The following is a 21,451-nucleotide window of genomic DNA, read 5'->3' as shown; positions in this document are numbered from 1 at the left end:
CTATTAAGGGACTTGTCAATTCATAGAGCAATTCAGGGGCCACAACGATACGTCATTTACTCCACATGAATTAACAAGCATCGAAAAGAATGTGATCATATGAGTCAGTCTCGGAATTCAACAAAAGATTCAACAAGGTGTTAAACAGAATCCCAGGGAAATCAGGCCGGTGGATTCTTTTTTTATTGACTTTTATCTAAGCGCATTTGATAGTAAGACTCATTATGAGATAAGGCCTCATAGGCCTAGTTCTCTACCACAAGCTTTCAAGATATCCACAACAATAGAGAATGACAGAAAAGCAGCTGGTAGAGTAAACAAGAGAGATGATGTAAAGTTGTATAATCCTAAAGCCCCCAAAAAGGACAAGTTAAAAGAGATTATGGATATGCTTAAGGATATAAAGAGGAGGCAAAACAGAAATGACAGACCGAGGTTACATGGCATGCCATATAATACAGATTGGAAAGATGAAAAACCAGAGAGACCAAATCATGTTTAGGATAATCCTGATCCGTTGAAGAAAGTTAACATAGTTGAAGATGAAGCATGGTGTGGAATTTGCAGATTACCTCACACACCTGAACATTGTGTTGTTGCACAATATAGTTTAGAGGAATAAAACCAAGAGATGGAGGATCGACATACAATTAATAGTTTGTCATCCAAACCTTTATGGGATAAAGATGATGAAGAGTATTGTGATGAGGATCGTGCTTCAGATTTATATTCAAGAAGACTTAATCAACATCATCATGTTCAGCAGGTGTTTTCTAATGAAGAGGAAGTGCCTAATCTTACAAGGTTGACAAATGAGGAAAGAGAAGCCTATAGTATTGCAGCTATTGAGCATGCCAAACAAACGTACCAACGAAGAAATAAACCCACTGGTACGGATCAAGGTAATCTTGTTGGCATATTTGCAAAAGCGACGCAGCAAGGAGATACATCAAGGAAGGTCAGTAATCAGACCCAAACTAAACAAGTAGACAGCTTTCAGCCTCCTAAAATAACCAAGAAATCGATCAAGCAGAATACTTGTAAGCAAGCTTCTAACTGTCACTCTTTTATGGATCATGCATTGTCTCAATTAAAAATTAATGTCCCGCTAATGGAAATGATGAAATTTCCTGATTACAAGAAGGAGACCGTGAAGACTATATCTATTGTAGAAGATGTAAATGATGAAAATGATAAGATGGATAATGAGGAATCTCCTATTGTGTATTTAGGGACTACATTAAATAAAAGCCCTAATCAAGTGGATCCTTTTTATTTAACTTTGTTGATTAATAATAGATTAGTTAAGAATTGCATGATTGATTCTGGAGAAATGGCTAACAATATGTATGATAATGTAATAAAGGAAATTGGTCTAAAAGTGGACACTCCTTATGGAAAATGTTATGCTATTAATAATAGATCTGTTCCTATAGTTGGTATTATGAAGAATGTTGAATTTAGATTTCCTGCATTTCCTCAGATTTCACATAGGACTGACAATACTGTTGTAGAAAATCCAACAAACTATGGCATATTACTATCTCGACAATGGTCAAATGTGGTCAGAGGACACGTTTAGCTAGATTTATCTTATGCTACTATACTAGGAGGTGGCAAAAAAATCAGAATCGAAAGGAAGCCAAGATCATATTACTTAGTTGAAGATTTTAATGTTGATTCCGATGTTAATCTGCGATTCTAATATGGCTAACTTTCAAGAAAGTATAACTACACCAGCTTTAAATATTGTTGACCCGATTGGAGTACATGTGCAGGAAAATCATGGTAACATATGGCGAATGTGCTTTGATGGGGCATGCAGCAAAGAAGGTAATGGGGCTGGTGTCATCTTTGTTTCACCATCGGTTAAGACCTTCAAATATTCATTTTTACTGAATTTTGAATGCACGAATAATACCTCTATATACGAAGCACTAATCATTGGTCTAAACATTGCAAAAGTACATGGTATTAAATTGCTTTTTGTTCTAAGCGATTCAGATTTAATTGTATCTCAAATCAGAAACAAGTTTACAACTAGATATCTTAAATTAAAACAATATAGAAATTATGTTTGGGATTTAATAGAATACTTTGATGCATTTTCCATTAAATGGATAGATAGATCTAGTAATTTCCTTGCTAATGTAATGGCTAACCTCGCAATTAGACACAAGGATTTTCTCCTTGATGAAATTGTGTAGGTGGAGATGAAGAATAGGCCATTGATACCTGATAATGTGCAAAATTGGCAAGTACGATAAAAACATTGATTGGAGATTCTAGACTTGCGAGGAAAATTATGAAGATCAAAACATTGATTGGAATGGGTATGTACAAGAACAAGATGGTAAGGAAGTCTTATTTGGTAAAGAAATAGTTCAGCTTAAAACAAATAAGATTCCTAAAGCTTTAGTAGCTTTGTAAAGAATTTTTTATGAGCAAGAAAGTTTTAAAAGAGCAAGTTTACTAAAGTTCAGAATGATGTTGAAGAAATTAATTTACGAACCGAACATGCTCCTAAAAATGTTTTCATTGGTAGAAAGTTATCCTTTAAAATAAGGTCTGATTTGGTTTCACTGTTAAGAAAATATAGTCATGTCTTTGCTTGGAGTTACCACAAGTTGAAAGCCAATAGAAGGACTTTGTTCCAACATGAGAAACCTTTACAGCCTGATGCTAAACCTTTTAGACAAAGACAACGACCTATCAATCCAACTTTAGCCTCCAAAATGAAGAAATTATTAATTAAATTAAGAGAAACCAGAATTATTAAACCTATACGGCATTCAACCTGGGTATCTGATCTCGTTCTAGTTAGGAAGAAAAACAGTGATATTAGGCTACATGTGGACTATAGAAACTTAAATATTTCATACTTTAAAGATAATTATGCTCTACCTGATATGGAAATTTTCTTACAGAAAGTAACTGAAAATGAGTTACTATTCATGATGGATGGTTTCTCAAGGTACAACCAAGTTAAAGTCAAGGAGTTTGAACAATACAAAACAACATTTACTACTCCTTGGGGGACTTATGTCTATGCCAGAAATGCCCTTTAGTTTGACTAACGCAGGGGCCACTTTTTAGAGAGCAACGGAAGTCACTTTTGAAGGATCGATTTTATTTTAGTAGTGTATCAGGATGACCTTACTGCCTACTCTAAGAAAGCAAAAGACCACTGTCAACACTTCGAGAGTTTTTTTATAAGAGCCCTTGAATATGGAATTTCCCTCAATCCCAAAAAATGTCACTTCGAAGTAACCAAAAGGAAGCTTTTAGGACATATTGTATCTAAGGAAGGTGTAAGAATAGATCCCAAGAAAGTGGCCACCATCGATAACATTAAAATACCTAAAATAGTTAAAGCTATTGAATCATTTTTTTCACAAATTTATTTTGCAAGATGGTTTGTATCCAACTTTTCTGAAATCATCAAACCAATAGCTAAGATGTTGAAAAAAGGGGCTAAGACGTCATGGAACAATGAAGCCATAGACACATTCGCAGCAATAAAAAGGCAATTAAATCTCCTCATTTTAAGAAGCCTTTTTTTCCTTTTGCGTCTTACCATGCTATAGTAGTAGTGATGCTACAAAAGAATGAAGAGGGTCATGAACAGCCAATTGCTTTCTTCAGAAAAAGTTTGCAAGCCGCCGAGCTTAATTGTGACATAAACAAAAAACAAGCCTATGCTCTTAACAAAGCAAAGCAGAGATAGTTGCTTATGTACCTAATGCAGCTATTAAAGACATATTTAGACAATCAAAAAATAGTGGACAAAGATGTGGATGGATAAATCAAATTTAAGAGTTTAACATTCATATTCAAATTACAAAATTGGTCAGAGGGTAGGGCTTAGCTAAACTCATGGCAGAAACAAAATTGGAAGCTGCACAAGTAAAACAAGTTGATCTCAAGCATACCAGCGTTAGTATCGAAAGATGTCCTTGGTACAGTGATATAGTTTTCTATTTAAGTCATATGAAATGTAATGGAAACTTCAATGACAATCAAAAAATAACCATTAAGCTTCAAGTTGCAAAGTATGTCCTAACTTAGGGTGACTTGTACTAGAAAAATCAAGATAGGGTTTTCCTTTTCTGTTTAGATATGTATCAATCTGAGACTATTCTCAAAGAAATGCATGAAGGAGTTTGTGCTGGCCATTTTGTAGAAAAGACTACAGTGCATAAAATCTTACATGTAAGGTACTATTGGCCACAGCTTTTTAAGGATTGTCATACCTATGTAAGAAAATGTGAAGCTTGCCAGGAGTTTTCTAGGAAGCTAAAATACGACGGTGCCCTTCCCTTAAAGACCTTACAAGCAGAAGAACCCTTTTAGATGTGGGGGATCGATTTTATAGGAGAGATAAGTGACAAATCGAGCGGAGGTCGTAGTTGGATCTTGGTGGCAACCGATTACTTCACCAAATGGGTAGAGGCCATAGCTACCCGATAATCCACGAGCAAGGTTGTGATTAAGTTCCTTACGAAGAATATCTTAACTAGGTTTCGAGTTCTGCAAAATATTATTGCAGACAATGGTATGTGTTTTAGGTCTAATCTGCTTTCTGATTTTTGCAGGAATATTGATATAATCTAGCAACAAGAATATCCTCAAAATGATTAGAACGTTGGATAATAACAAGCATGCTTGGGATTCTAAATTAAACTTGGCGTTATGGGCTGACAGGATTACAACTAAAAAGTATACTGGCTTTTCTCCTTTCAACCTAGTCTAATATGAGGAAGCAAGACTTTATCTCAGAAATTTATTGCCAGTTTATAAATTTATGAATGAAGATCGACTGGAAGATATTGATTTTATGGAAGAAAGGTTGAATGCGTTGGTTGAACTTGATGAGGCCATGAGGTATGCACAGGAACAGAATATCAACAAACAAAAGCAAGTCAAATTTCTCCACGATAAAAAGGCTTAAAACAGATCTTTCAAGATAGGTGATTGGGTTTTTAAATGGAATGCCAAAGATCAAGATAAAGGTAAACATAGTAAATTTGAGGTCTTGTGGTTAGGACCATTCATTATTTTAGAAAAGGCAGGACAGCACTCTTCTTTTTTTGCAGGATACGTACAGATACATGTTGGATTTTCCTGTTCATGGACAATACTTGAAGCCATTCTTCCAATCAGGACATTCAGGGGATTCTCTGTTCCTTTTTCCATTTTCTTTTTCATATTTATTTGAAATCTTTTTGGTATTACTACATGGACTAATTGCTGCTGTTTGTTTTGTCTTTTGCTGGTCTGCTTCACACAGAGATAGCTGGGATGCTCATTGTGCCCACAAGGGGCATATGTCCCCAACAAGAGCCACTGATGGAGCCCCATTTTTAAAAAAAAATGGGCACCTCCTTTTGAAAAAATCACTAATTGACTAAATTGTCATTGATTTTAAAGCTATAGTTTACATTGCATTATTAGCAATACCGTAAGATATAATTGAAATACTCTTCATTGTTGTACAATCTGGAAGTATTACCTCTCTTGGAAAATAAGTTCTTTTCACAAGCTGTATGGTCACCACTAGAACAGGAATGCAATGTCCACATGAATTAAGAGATCTTCAGATGTTGGAAACTTTATAATTTATAGTTGACTATATGTGCAGTTGATTTGATATCCTTTGTGAATACTAAAGTCACATTAAAATTGTCCACATTTTATAACATATGGAGCGTGCAACTTCAACGAGTATCTATAGAATCGCAGGATGTTTAGAAAGTCAATCTCTATATGAATCATTGGAGGTTCAATCTAATAAGCCAGACATGTTGCTTCTTCAATGAAGATTTGCAATAACAATGAACTACTCATTCTTGTTGTTAGTGTATATCTTCAGCGGTCAAAATTCTGCTTCACGTTGTCAGCATGTTAATTGGCGGCAGGTATGACATGCAAAATATGAATATGGGGCTAAGGTTATTACATAAAGACGATACACATGTAGGTCCCAACAAAGCCTTTAATGTCAATTGTCAAGAGTGTTGGGTGTTCATTCCCAAACAACTTGACTCGTCAACAACGCCTCGTGGTGCAACAGGGTTCGGGCCCAACAGGGCTCTCACCCTCTCTGGCGCCCCTGTCCAGGGGACTTGGGCCTAGTCCGTCGCTGAGGACGCTTCTACAGACTACAATTCGACAGGCGCGGCCGTCAATTTTCATGCTAGGCTCTTCCCAGTTTGCTCGCCGTTACTAGGGGAATCCTAGTAAGTTTATTTTCCTTTGCTTATTGATATGCTTAAACTCAATGGGTATTCACGCCTGACTTGGGGATGCGGTAGAGATGCAACATGCCTGCACTGCGGCGGGCTACTGGACCCAGAATAAAGTTCCTCACGAGGAATCGTTCGATCAGCGCAAACCAACGCCGACCTTTGGGAGCCACTGCTTGTCGCGACAGATCAATGGACCTCGTGCTCATTTCAGCCAACCGTGCCACTTGCAGACACGGACGGCCATCTACGCTCCTCGCTGGGGAGGGCAATTTTGTAGTGCGACGCCCAAGTAGACGTGCCCTTGGTCGAGGCCTCGGGCGCAACCTGCGTTCAAAGACTTGATGATTCATGAGATTCTGCAATTCACACTAAGTATCGTATTTCATTACATTCTTCATCGTGGCAAGAGCCAAGATATCCGTTGCCGAGAGTCGTGATTTTGTTATGTTTTTGTCTTTCGGCGACCTAAGTGCGCAAGGCGCTGGATCGCACTTCATTCTTTGGATTTCTAAGGTGCGCGATGCACCCGCGTGTTGGCTGTTGACACATCCTGAACCCCAAGCACCCAATGGGTGCGACGAGGAACACTGTGGTGTGTCCCCGCCCCATCACCTCACAAAGGTGGTAGTCGACGCATGGGAGAGCCGTGTCATCGGACGGGGCCTTTACCCCGCAAATCACGCGAGTGCAACCATCCTAAACATAGAACGCTCCAAGCGACAAGTTAACACACCTAGGCAAGGCAACAGGGGGTTGCGGCAGTCTCGACTTGCCACCGTCAAAACGATAGATCCCTGGCACAACGCCGCGCACGCGATCGGGCCATGAAATCTCAACGGGGGACAAGGCCCGAACCCCCTCTGAACTACAACCGAGTTGGGACCTCTTGCTCTAATGCAGACGTTGTTCGAAGGCACCAATTGTAATCTAGATTACATCCGAGTCTCTTCGCCCTGCGGGGAATCCACACTTTCGATCACGACATTCGATGTGACCCTCGACCTTGACGCCGCTGGAACCATAGCTTGGCTGTCCAGCACATCGTTGCAGGGCCAAGTGTCCGCGCGTCTCCGAGATTTTGGGAGCAGGGAGGAGGCTAGCTCCATCCCCTACACGATTCAGGGTCTCGCATCAACAATGATCCTACCGCAGGTTCACCTACGGTAACCTTGTTACGACTTCTCCTTCCTCTAAATGATAAGGTTCAATGAACTTCTCGTGACGTTGACAACAAGAACCGTCGTTGTCATTGTGATCCAAACACTTCACCGGATCATTTAATTAGTAGGAGCGCTGGGTGGTGTGTACAAAGGGCAGGGATGTAGTCAACGCGAGCTGATGACTCGCGCTTATTAGGAATTCCTGGTTGAAAATCAATAATTGCAATGGTCTATCCCATCACGATGCAATTTGGCAAGATTTCCCAAACCTTTCGGGCTAGGGAGAGAAACTCATTGGTTGCATCAGTGTAGCACGCGTGCAGCCCAAAACATCTAAGGGCATCACAGACTTGTTATTGCCTCAAACTTCCATGGCCTAGGAGGCCATAGTCCCTCTAAGAAGCTGGCCACGAAGGGGAACCTCTGCATAGTTAGTTAGCAAGCTGAGGTCTCGTTCATTAATGGAATTAACAAGACAAATCGCTCCACCAACTAAGAACGGCCATGCACTACCACCCATAGAATCAAGAAAGAGCTCTCAATCTGTCAATCCTTACTATGTCTGGACTTGGTAAGTTTCCCCATGTTGAGTCAAATTAAGCCGCAGGCTCCACTCCTGGCGGTGCCCTTCCATCAATTCCTTTAAGTTTCAGCCTTGCGACCATACTCCCCCAAAACCCAAACACTCTAATTTCTCAGAAGGTGTTGGCAGAGTCCTTAGAGCAACATCCGCCGATCCCTGGTCGGCATCGTTTATGGTTGAGACTAGGACGGCATATGATCGTCTTCGAGCCCCCAAATTTCATTCTTGATTAATGAAAACATCCTTGGCAAATGCTTTCGCAGTGGTTCGTCTTCCATAAATCCAAGAATTTCACCTCTGACAATGAAATACGAATGCCTCGGACAGTCCCTATTAATCATTACTCCGGTCCTGAAGGCCAATGGAACAGGACCAGACTCCTATCGCGTTATTCCATGCTAATGAAGACACCAGTTGTATAGGTGGTTGAATATAATGGCCATGAGTTCAAATTGGTATAGAGAGTTCCAAGTGGGCGGCTTTTCTTATATGGATAAGGAGCATCAACTAGTGATTGTAAAATGGAGAATATATAGCGGTGTGACCTGTTTATGAATACAACAATAAGATGAAGCTTTGCAGATAAAATATTTACAAGAATACGACATCACCAAATCAAAGGATAAATTGAGATACTTGCGATCAGTTTTATAAAAGAAATGCTCAATGAAAAATTCATATGCTATGTACCATGTCAGCAAAGAGTCAGAGTTTGTGCATTTACCTTAATAGAAGAAACTGGAATATGAATGCCCGGTATGTTTTTGACAAGGATCAACAAGATAGTATATTGTCAAGAGAAAAAGGCATACTTGTGCGATGGGTGAAATATTTGTGAAGTAGGTGACAATGAAAGGAAGCCTTGAATCTCAAAATTTTATTGTACCAAATAACTGCAATAATGGTGCAAGGTAGTAAAGATCTCTTCTAGCACTCTGAACGTGTTGTCTCTTGTAAGAAAGAAGCCCAATATTGTCCCAAAGAAATCAAGCCAGTATCATCTGAAACGGAGAGAACTGAAAGTTGGGCTCAAGCAGAAATTTATTCTCATGTTTTTGGTCCATCTCATTCAGGAAGATCCCTTTCTCCAGCATTGATATGAAATTCAAGAAGCTACAAGCCGTATTATCTATTATTAATCATTAAGGCATGATCTTTTGTCATTTATATCTAATGCTCTGGTTCTATTGCAGGTTTAATAAATGTACAAGGAGGAGCAAGAGCCTATGTAGATGCGGAGCATAAGAATTCCAGTGAATGCAGCACGAATTACTTGAACCATGTTTTGGCCACCGCTTAAGAGCATAAGGCACATAATCATAAACTGCCGCTTATACCAAAACAAAATTATATTAAAATTTTATGTTAATTATGGTCAGCTATTTGTTAGAGAGGGGTGCGATGCTCTAGAAGGCCCCCGATACTCTTCACAAATGTATAAATATGGAATATTAAAGAGAAACAAGGACACAAGCAATATATATTTTAAGGATATATACAAAGAGAACTCTGAAAACTTGAGAAATGTTAATTAGTTCCAGCATGCTGATGTCCGCTATTGGAGCATAAAAGTTCCTTTTGATTAATACAGTAATCTCTGCTCTTGCTTTAACAGAAGCAAAAGATTTAAATTGCAGACAGAGTTGATTATTTATAGTTGCCACAAGGATTGGCGAATTGTTCATAAAGAATTCTGGTGTTGTAGACCTTTTGTAAGCATTTTGAGTTCGAATGTCAGGGCTAGCATGAGATACTTGTATGTTTCCGTAACCCTGTGTGATTGATCTTCTCTTGCTAGAGGTTAAAATTCATTCATACTGACTCAGAATTGCATATTCATCAGAACGTTTGCATACTGGATTTGAGAGCAATTGATAATTATTATCTATAAATATTTTGTCCTATAAAGTTATATCTAAAAGCTTGTACTGCAATAAATTTTTGTTGCCTAGGTAGAGCAAGGCATTTAACGTTTAATCTTCTAGATTAACTTATTTAATTTGTGGCACCAGATTGCTGTTTCAAGTTTTTGCATTCCACCTTTACAGGAAGCACTTCACTTATGATTGTAACACAGTACATTTTCTATTTTCCTTAAGCACACGTTTTTAATGAGTTCAAATAATCTGATGTTATATTATTTTCACAGCAGTATAGTACATATTTATAGCAGTACCTATTCTTTGAACGGAAATATATAGCAGTACCTATTCTTTGAATGGAAATATACACTCTTAAAGGGCTGAAATAGATCTTTTACGTAAAGCCTAATCTCCATCAATATTTGAGGCTGAAGGCTCATTATTTTTGAATAAATCACCACTACTTAAATAAAGGATCAGTTGTGAGTGTGATTGAAGTATCATTTACTTGGCTCCTGTTTAATTGGCTCTCCTTATAAAATAGAATTAAATTAGATTGGCGTTGCGAAGTTTCTCAAATATAGGAGATGTAGATAGTGTCGTTTGCTATCCTACAGGATTGTATGCTGAAACTGTTATCAAATATTGACTTTATATGCCCTCTTCTAAACAAGGCACTGATCCGAGAATTGTTTCTTAAATTCTGGATCTATCTTTAATTGATATGCTTCTCGTTATATCTATCATTCCATAGTATTATGAACATCTCTACTTTCAAGTAATTATATTCGTAATCATTTGAATTTCAGAATTAAAGAGTATTTTATCAAGAGACATTCATATTTTAAAGCTGTCAGTAAAATCTGAAGTGGGCGTATCTTCATACATCAGTCTTCAGTGGTGCATCTTATAAGTCACCTTAATTTCTTGCCATTTGGAATATTTTTATTGCATTTTTGATCAAATCATCTGCTATAAACATCCTTGGACTTCAGTGATTTGTTCGGGATAAGGTACATCCGTCTTGGCCATGAAGAGCCAAAAATGTGGAGGACTTGGATTGAATCAATCAGTTCTGTCAAGTTGGCCTTCAACCCATTGGAATCCCAGCATTGAGTTGAAAAGGCTCATAGGATTCCAATCTGTGGTTCTGGGAACCAACACCAGGAACACCTGAATAAGATTCAGGATATCCGTGATCAGTTGCTTACCACTGGACACAAGATGGAGGAAGAGGACATTGTGGTAATAACCCTCAAAAGTTTACCCAAGTCCTCCTATGAGCATTTTATCGAGACTCTCAACATCACTTCTACTAGTGTTGATCTGAAGTTAGCAAATCCCTCCACACTTACTGCTTTAGCAAGATCGATGGAACAACAAAAAAATGTTTGAGGAAAAATTATAAACCCACAAAGGAATTCCATGCAACTTTGCAAATTACAGAAACATAGTTTTTTTAAGCAAAAAAATTAAAATTATGAATACCCAATAGATTTTTTTTTAAGGAAAAAGTTGAGAAAACCCATTAGAATTTTTCTAAGGAAAAAATTATGAAAACCCATCCGAATTTTTTAAGGGTGGCAAAACACAAGAGTTTGCATGTAAACTAGCAAATGCAAGCAACATGCAAATACATGCAACAAACATGCAAATACATGGAACCCTCATAAAATACCTCCAACGATTTTTATTTCTAAAAATCAAAAAGCAAACAATTTTATGAAATCCCATCGAACTATTCTGATACCATGTTATGGTAAATCAATGTTGCAATTGTATTAAACAAAGGAGATGAAAGTTCCTAATATAAATTTACAAAGACAATGTTTCTAAAAGAAACAATCGTGAATTAAAGACGGAAATAGAAACTACTAAATAAACTAAAGACTAACTAAGATGACAACTAAAGAAGCATTATAATATTCTAACAGTATAGATACATTAGAGCTTGTTGGGTCTTGTTGATGTCAGTTTTATACCACTACATAACATATAGCAATTGAATACTTGATATAGAATACCAAACACTTAACCCTCTCTTGAAAAGAAAATACTCATGAAAAACATGAGAAAACTCCAAGGTTTGAAGCACCACGTCTCTCAAGTAATGAAATTTGATTTCTATGTGTTTGGAATTGTTATGGAAGACAGGATTGATAGATATTTTGATACAGCTCTCATATTAACAAAAAATTGTGGTAGAATTCAAAGGTTTTCCGAATACTCCTGTGAGAAGTTTAGGAAGCCATACAACTTCTCGATCTGTTGTACAAACAGCCACATATTCAGCCTCAGTTGTGCTTTGAGCAACACACTTTTGCTTCCTACTACACCTTGAAATCATAGCACACCCAAGGCTGAAGCAAAAGCCTATTATACTTTTCCTGTCCATAATGCATCTAGCCCAATCTGAATCAGAAAAACCATGAAGTTGAAGATCATTGCAAGAAAAATTCAATCCATGCTTTAGAGTGCCACGAACATATCTAAGAATGTTTTTAGCTGCGATAAGATGAAATTTCCTTGGCTCACACATAGACTAAATCAAGGTATTAACTGCAAAGCAGCGAAGCAGATATTAGGCCTAGTATTGACAAGGTACACGAGGGAACCAATCATCTGTCTATAGAAAGTGCAATAAATCAAATCTGAATCAGCAGCAACTTCTTGTAGTCTTTTCAAATTTGCCTCCGTAGGAGTCACATTTGGTTTGCAATCACGCATTCCAAATCTTTTAAGAATATCTACAACATACTTGCGTTGGCTGAGAATAATCTCATCAGACTTTTGCCAAATTTCCAACCTAAGAAAGTAGTGCATTAATCCAAGATCTTTCATCTCAAATTCAGAAGTCAAGTCTTTCTTACATTTGCCTATCAACTCATCATCATCAGTAATAAAGAGATCATCAACACAAAGAACTAAGATCAGCATGAGATTATTATACCTTTTAAGATAGATATTTGGATCAGCTCCACTTTTTATAAATCCCAAACTCAAAATATATCCATTAATGCAATCATAACAAGCTCGAGGAGCTTGCTTAAGACCATACAATGCCTTTTTCAACTTGCAAACATGAGAATCTTTGTCATGAATTACAAATCTTTCAGGCCGTTCTACATAAACTTCTTCATCAATGACACCATTAAGAAAGGTTGTCTTGACATCTATTTGGTGTAGCTTCCATCTTTTAACTATTTACTGCATAGGTTAATTAAGAATTGCACACAGACAAAAGCTATTAATTAAGAAACGCACACAGATAGTGAACATGAACACGAACAGCAGAACTCTTCTTATTTTATTCGCATATGCCAGAACATTACATTATGCTTGAATGATCAGATCAATACAATGCTTCCCGAAGGGGTTATAAATACTTTCCGAAGAACTTTCCCGAAGGAGTCCATCAACCATATACAACATGTCGCTACATAACAAAAACCTCTCCAAAGGGACCTGTCGGCTACATAACAAGAACCTTTCCAAAGGGACCCGTCGGCTACATAACAATTTCCTTTCCAAAGGGACCCGTCGGCTGATACACAATTTCTACCAACGACATCATCCCCCCCAAAAAGAAAAGTCGTCTCCTGACGACTACAGAACAAAACTCAAACAACTAATACAACAATATTGATCTGCCACATCACTTTCACATTCATCCCGTTGCATCTATAGCCTTTGCTAACACAATACCGACTCCTCAAGTTGACCTTGATAGCCACCTGTGTTGCTTTCTTTGCTTCCAACTCCTCGATACCCTAAGCCAAGTGTCGTTGCACTGCCTCCAACTGGATGATCAGCTCCTCCCGAGCTCTCTACGCATCCACCAAGATAGCCTCATGGCCAACACCTACTCTTAGTGCCTCTGGTACACAGACACTACATGCCTACAGCAGCTCCAAGTCTACTCAATTGGTCAGACTCCCACGACTGATATCCGCAATGACTGGGGGTCGACGGGGTCGAGGGGCAACGCCGCGCCAAGACCAAATTAGCACTCCGAAACCCACACGAAACTTCATGGAACACACTATTTCTACAATTTCTCCTAATCCCACACTCTTTCTGGCAATCGTTAGTGCTTCCCCTTCCCTATGGCATCATTTGATACTCATTTTGAGCATTCTTGATTTGTCGACTTTTTATTTTATTTTAGAAAACCTCCTGTCACTCTTCTGTGCTACCAATGTACAGCTACACCATACATCCTCCACCGTATCGACTCCTTCCTTATGCAATATCCTCAAATGTTACTAAATCAGAATGTCATATCTTGTAGAAGTCGTACGCCCAAACCTGTGTAATCCATATGCCATAAAAACCCATGCAACATTTTATGCAAAACTCAAACCTCACAAGGCAAAATCCGTTCAGCAACAATATTTCAAGCATATAATGAAATCCTATTAAACTGCAATCGAAATCCGTACGGCTTCAATGCTTCAGCCCACACCCAAAATCCGTATCCCAATCTTCAAAAGCCTAAAATCCGTACAATACAAAATCCAAGTCTTTAAAAAATTCGTACACTACTTATTGAAATCTGTATGGTGCAAAAACAGCTAGCGAATCATACGCCAAGAAAGTCCATTCGCCAAGTTTGTATTTGATGTGCTCTGCAAAATCCGTATGGCAAATAGACTTTTATAACATCCGTATGGTGTGATTTAGAAAGCCATACAGAGCACAAGCTTAAAAGCCGTACGGTGGACCTCATTAGAATTCCCGACTTTGGAAATCCGTATGGTGACTCTCTCAAAAATCATACAATGTCTGTCCTCCCAAAAACCGTACGATAGCCAAAACCGTACATTGCATCTTCATTGAAATTTTCGTACGCTACTTTGTCATACCTTCAGAATCTGTACGTCGTACAGCAAGCAAACAATAAATTCCGTACAGCGAGGGTGTTAAAAATCCGTACGGTGCTCCAGTAAGCAGCCTTCAAAAACCGTACTCTGCCTCTAAAAACCGTACTTTAACTCCAAAAGCTTAAAAACCGTACACCACTTTCAAATATTAAAAACCATACACTAACTCCAAAACCGTACGGTGAGCAGATTAAGAATCCGTACGGTGCCTTTTTTCAATTTTTAAAATTTTTTTTTTTGCTTTTTTCTTTTTTTTTTTTAATTTTTTTTTTTTTTTATGAATAGCAAAGTCAATTTTCCCTTCGACCGTCATCATTGTCGGTTTGCAACGACGAAGGGGTCGCCCGAAGGCCATTCTGTGACGCAGAAGTCTTCTAGCCGTGGTATACCTTCAACTTCAAGCCATTCACCGCCTGAGGCACTTCCTGTCCATCCAAAGTCCATAATTTTATTGCTCCATTGTCCCCTACTTCCCGGATCTGATACGGCCCGACCCACTTAACTTTGAACTTGCCTGGTTTGATCTCATTCCGGTCATCGTACTTCAACACCCACTGTCCGAGTTGAAACCTGCTACGCCTATTCTATGTCATCTCCATATCACCCAATTTGTTCCCGAAGCTCACTACCATGGACTCCGTCAGCCGTCCCTTCTGTCCGTCAATAACACATTCACTCTGTACTGCTACAACTTTTATTGAACCCTTCCGCTTTGTTTCCTGTGCGGACCGTATGATGTCTTCCTTGCTACTGGCACCTTTCTACTATATCTGTGGTTTGACGTAATATTTTCTTCTTACGCGATCGTACAGTGGAATCTTTCCTCCTTTCGGGTTCATACTGTGTGTTCTTCCCTTCAGCTTCAGTCATACCCGCGTTTCCTTCTTCGGCTTCTCTGTGTTGCTTCGAACATTCATTTCCTCCTTTGGTTTCTCCAAGTTCCTTCGGACATTCATTTCCTTCTTCGGCTTCTCGGTGTTCCTTCGGACATTCATTTCCTTCTTTCTTACCTTCGTCGACTCATAACATATTACAGCTCGAAAAGAGTTCGTAGTCCTCTATCTGCCAGTGGTAAAGACCGTTCACTAAATCCAAATCGTCGTCTGTCGATCCTCCTTCCAACCGCAAGACTCCCTCCTAATCTGGTTCCATATTCTGCCTCCTTTCATCCTCTTCTTCTTCGAAATCTGACGATAGAGCTTCTTCCCCGACCATTTGAGTGTGTAAATCAATGACGTACTTCCGGCCTTTGCTTTCAAGCAATAAAGTATTTTTCTTCCAATCGTGTTTTGCCTTGGCTTGTATTAGCCACCCTCGGCCCAGAATGGCATCATATCCTCTCTGCTTCAGTGGGATTACGACAAAGTCCAACAGGAACGGTTGTGTTCCAATCATCACTGGTTGCGCTGTGAGTACTCCCAATGGATTGATTCCATGTTGATCGGCTGTTAACAACTGGAAGGTAGGTGGCCACAATATCAACTGTCCCAACTTTTTCCAAGTATCCTCTGGCAGCACATTGACACCAGACCCTCCGTCCACGATCATGTCCGTTAGCACAATCCCACGAATGCCCATTTCAACAACCGCCGGATAGCGTCTGGATAAAAGAGCTAATAGCATCAAATCTTCTGCACTTGCGCCACTTTCCTTCTCCTTTTTGTCCGCTGTACTTGCTCCACTTTCCTACTTCCATGTTCTCTTGGTAGTTGAGCAGCAGGAACGATGTTTGTGAGTGTCGTTCAAAGCTGAGGCATAGTGAGCAATAGATCATTTATCCTAACGGGTATCTTGGCTTACAATATTTGCCGTACAATATTTTGTTCTGCGCAGTTCCGTACGGAGGTACTCGGCGTGTCCTTCAGGTGTGCCATTTCTATTTGCGTTGCTCTCTGGATCTTTGCCCATGCTTCCTCCAGTCTCTTCTTTTCCTCCGTCGGATCAGGGTATAGCTTTACTTGCGTCCGAGTGATTGCCAGAACTTCTTCCTCGTCCGTCCCGACGGTAATCAAGTTTACTCCAGACTTCGAGCATTTAGCATTGTCATGATCGCCAGGTCCACACCATCGGCATAGCAACTTTGGTGTGTTTGCCATTGTGCACTCTCAGGCGAAGTGACCCCACAGATTGCATGTGCGGCATTGAACTATCGGCCGACCATTCGCATCATACTGAATTCGACTCCTTCCGCCATTATTGTTGTTGCTGCTATTGTTGTTGTTTTGACCGTGTCGGTTGTTTCTATATCCACCCGATGTGGCACCTTCCGTATTGGTGTTCTCGTTCCCTCCTGAAGGGGATGCCTCCTGTGTCAGGAACACTTGCTGCGGTGTTCTTGTTTTCAAATTGAAAGGGCATTCCTTTACCGAGTGTCCCATAATCTGGCAAATCTCACAAAATTGATCTTTTGGGCAGGATCCCTTCGTATGGCCTTCTTTCTTGCATTTCATACACCATAGGTCATTTCCCTTAGTCTCTTTGTTCATGTTTTTGAACTCTTTCATCATCCGAAGCATTTCCTTCTGAAGAGAACGGACTTTCTTGCTGCTGCCTTCATCGTCGCTGCTATCTTCTCCTTAAGGCTCATCATCATCTGAATCAGATGAGTTGGTTTTCTTCTTCTTCTTTGTCTTTTGTTCACTTTCGAGGTTTAATGCCCAATTGTATGCTTTAGTATATGTCGATGGTGGCACAATCTTCATATCTTTCCACAACTTCAGGTGAAGGCCTTCAATGAACCATCTTTTCTGGAGCCCATCTACCGGCTTATTCTCCATTTTACTGATTAGGTCTTTCAACCTCCTGGCGAAGACCCGTACTGTTTCATTCTTCTTCTGCTTGGTATTGAATATCTCATTGACGATCTCATTATCATCGCGCAATATTTGAAATTCTGCACAAAACTCCTTAATGTTATCCCAAGTGTTTAATTTCTGCGGATCTGTGTCAGTAAACCAATCAATCGCAACACCCCTTAGGGTGGCTAGAAACTGTCGGACCCATTTGTTCGCATCTATTATGCCATTCGCTCTCTAGATCGTTTCACATGTTTTACAATGTCGAATGGGATCAGCTACTTCATCACCATCAAATTTAGGCAACTTTTCTTTCGGACCTGCCATTATCACTGTATGTTGGGGGTTTTGTTGTGTACCTGCGCTGTTTTGCACTCTCGCGCTGTTTTGAGCACCCGCGCTGTTCTGAGCTCCCGCGCTGTTTTGAACACCCGCACTGTTCTGCACACCCGCGTTGTTTCCAACACCCGTGCTGTTCTGGACACCTGCGTTGTTCTGCACACCCGCGTTGTTTTCGACTTCCGCACTATTTGGTGAAAAAGAGGTTTCGTCAACCGAAGCTGTCCGTTCCGGAAGTATATCTCGGACGAAGAGGTCACTCCATGCTCGTGCTGCCTCGACACTCCGAGCCGTGCAAGTCGATCTCCTTCCGTCAGGATTCTCTTCCCGTGGCGTATGCAGGTTCAGAGACTCCTCCCTCGCTTCTTCCACCAAATCAAACCGTTGTCGAGTCTCCTTCAACAATCCTTCCGCACTCTTGTTTCCGTCAGCAATCTTCTGAAATCTCCTTCGACGCTCTGTCTGCTGTGCTAGAATTCTTTTTCCTTCAGCTTATCCTTATTCTTATTCAACTGATTCGGCATTTAATTTTCATTCGCTTGCCTGCATACCAGGTCCATCGGGCAACGGCGCCAAATGTTTACTGCATAGGTTAATTAAGAATTGCACACAGACAAAAGATATTAATTAAGCAATGCACACAGATAGTGAACACGAACACGAACAGCAGAACTCTTCTTATTTTATTCGCATATGCCAGAACATTACATTATGCTTGAATGATCAAATCAATACAATGCTTCCCGAAGGGGTTATAAATACTTTCCGAAGAACTTTCGCGAAGGAGTCCGTCGGCCACATACAACATGTCGCTACATAACAAAAACCTTTCCGAAGGGACCCATCGGCTACATAACAAGAACCTTTCCAAAGGGACCCGTCGGTTGATACACAATTTCTACCGATGACATTAACAGCTGCAATAGCAATTATAGTTCTAATAGAAGTGCATCTAGCTATAGGAGCAAATGTCTCATCATAATCTATACCTTCTTTTTCAAAGAAACCAATAGCTACAAATCTAGCCTTGACTTTGTCCAAACTCCCATCAGCAACATGCTTAATTTCGTACAACCACTTAGAAGAAATAACTGATTTACCTTTGGACGAGGGACAATCTCCCAAACATCATTTTTCATAGTTGAATCATATTCCTCCAACATAGCATCTTTCCAAACTTGTTGTCCTATAGCTAAATCAAAACAACAAGGTTCAGAGTCAATGATACTACACATTAAAGCAACATAACCATCAAAATTCTGAGACCTTTTACTTTCTCTAAAAGTTCCTCGAGGAGCCGAATATTTTTCAGCATCTTGCACAATATTTCTAGCCCACATAGGTCTTTTCTTTTCATTCAATGGAACACTAGGACCAGCATCTGAATCAAGCTGAATTTTAGGAGGAAAATCATTAGGAGAATCCTCCCTCTCAAAGTGGCTAGGAGAAGAGGGAGCAGCAAGAGGAAGATCTTGAGAGATTTCTAGAGCTTCCACATCAAAGTCTGAAGAGGGTTCAAAAGATCTTCTTCATACCAAATTTTCTTCAAAGGAAACATCACTGCTTGTCTCAATCATCTTTTGACCTGGAATGTAAATTCTATAAGCCTTAAAGGATTCACTGTAACCAACATAAATCCCCTTCTTTCCAAAGAATTCTAATTTTGATCTCTTATCTTTAGGAACATAAATGTAAACTGAACAACCAAAAACTTTAAGATGACTTACATCAGGTTTGGAACCAGAAAGGCTTCTTCCAGAGTCATGTTATTCAGAACTTCACAAGGACTCCTGTTTTGAACATATGTTGATATGCTACAAGCTTCAGCCCAAAGAAATATCTACAAACCTTGATCACAAAGAATGGCTTTAGCAACCTCAACTATGGCTCTGTTTTTCCTTTCAGCAACACTATTTTGTTGACGATTGTAAGGAACGCAAAACTCCCTCTTGATTCCTACTTCAACGCAAAAGGATTGAAATGCACAAGAAATAAATTCACCCCCATTGTCAGATCTGAGAGTCCTGATTTTTTTCTCTGTGCTGTTTTCAAACAAGAGCTTTAAACTCCTTAAACTTAGATAACACTTCATCTTATTCCTTAAATTTAAGAAAGAAAATCCAAGTCTTGCAAAAAAATCATCAATAAATGTGACATAATACCAAAATCCACTTGAGGAAGTTGAAGACATGGGCCCACAAAAATCAAAATGAATCAACTCTAACACATGCTTAGCTCTACTTTCACTTGAGTGAAAAGGACCCTTAGAGAATTTACCCAATGCACATCCTGTGCAAATACCATCATGAGTAGCACTGAGTTTAGGAAGACCTAACCAGCTTATCCATAGTAGAGAGAGATTTGAAGTTGAGATGTCCAAACCTTTTATGCCACAACAAATTATTATCACAAGCATCATTATTCAAAACTTGGATTGGATTTGCTGAAAGTTTGTAGAGACTTTCATAGCAAACTCCAATCACTTGAGCTGATTTAAATTCAGAATTTTTCTTCTAGGCAACCACTTTTTCATTAGTGAAAGCAACATTAAAGCCACTCTAAGGCTGAAATAGAAATTAAATTCCTCTTGATTCCAGGGACAAATAAAACATTGCTAAGTAGAAGAGGTATACCAGAGCTTAACTCGAAGGAAGTGTTACCAGCCCCTTTAATGTAGTAGGAAGCATCATCTCCAATAATAACTTGTAGGTGAGAATCCTTTTCTTCCAAATTTAAGAGGTACTGCTTATAGCCTGAAATGTGACACAAAGCACCACTATCTATCAACCAAGTATTGCAATCTGTTGGAACATTACTGGACAAGGCTGAAATGAAAGGAAATCCTTCTGGATAATTGTTGGAGTCCTTGAATAGAGACGAATCTTTCACATCAGAGATAGTCACTTGGTGATTAAAATTCATAGTACACTTTCTAACATAATGACCATATTTTTTACATCTAAAACATTTCACTTTGGACATATCTCTTTTCCTTTAAAAATTAGAAGAAGAAGAGGAGGGATACCTATAATCAAAGCTCCTAAAATTCATTTTCTTTCCTCTTTTCTTAGAAGTATGAGTAGCAAGCACTTGATCCTCCTCATTATGAGATTGTCGAGAATTTCCTCTTGCCTCCAACCTGCATTCTTCTTGAATAAAATCAGATCTTAGACTATCGAAATTTGGAAGCTCACTTCTACCAGTGATACCTTGACTGAATGATTCCCAAGAATGTGGGAGACCACTCATGGTCAACATGACAAGTTCTTTGTCATTAATAGATTCTCCAATAGTATCCAATTGATCTTAAAATTCTGAAATTTTCAAGAAGAAAGAACTAATGGAGTCTCCTCTACCATTTTGATATGAAGTTGCATGCGAAGGGCAAAGCTTGTGCTAGTTTATTAATCTCATACAGCTTGTGAAGGTAGTCATACATTTCTTTAGCCAATTTTAGCTTAGATATTGCAAGTACAATGTAATGTCCCCTTTTTGGGACATTAGAAATATTTAAGTACACATTTATATGATATTAAAATTGACTATGAAACAGTGGACTCTTATTATAAAAGGTCAATTTA

The 21,451-nt window shown here is 39.2% G+C and overlaps 1 protein-coding gene, 1 non-coding gene and 1 pseudogene across 2 annotated transcripts in view; all 3 read right to left on the bottom strand.

Moving 5' to 3' along the window:
- LOC149562527 (triacylglycerol lipase-like protein) overlaps nt 1-21,451 on the bottom strand; it is a 61,183-nt gene that overhangs the window by 10,989 nt on the left and 28,743 nt on the right. The gene's annotated exons all lie outside the window — the stretch shown is intronic.
- On the bottom strand, nt 6,528-6,681 carry LOC149562529 (5.8S ribosomal RNA). The gene has a single exon (XR_016364312.1). It is a non-coding gene; the product is annotated as a 5.8S ribosomal RNA (ribosomal RNA).
- LOC149562528 (18S ribosomal RNA) lies at nt 7,384-8,644 on the bottom strand (annotated as a pseudogene).

The sequence above is a fragment of the Cupressus sempervirens genome, chromosome 4 (genome assembly GCF_028749045.1).
Source record: "Cupressus sempervirens isolate cs-2001-9-10 chromosome 4, ASM2874904v1, whole genome shotgun sequence".
Classification (NCBI taxonomy): domain Eukaryota; kingdom Viridiplantae; phylum Streptophyta; class Pinopsida; order Cupressales; family Cupressaceae; genus Cupressus; species Cupressus sempervirens.
Note: the sequence above shows the minus strand (reverse complement) of the source record. Positions and strands in the feature narration are given on the sequence as shown.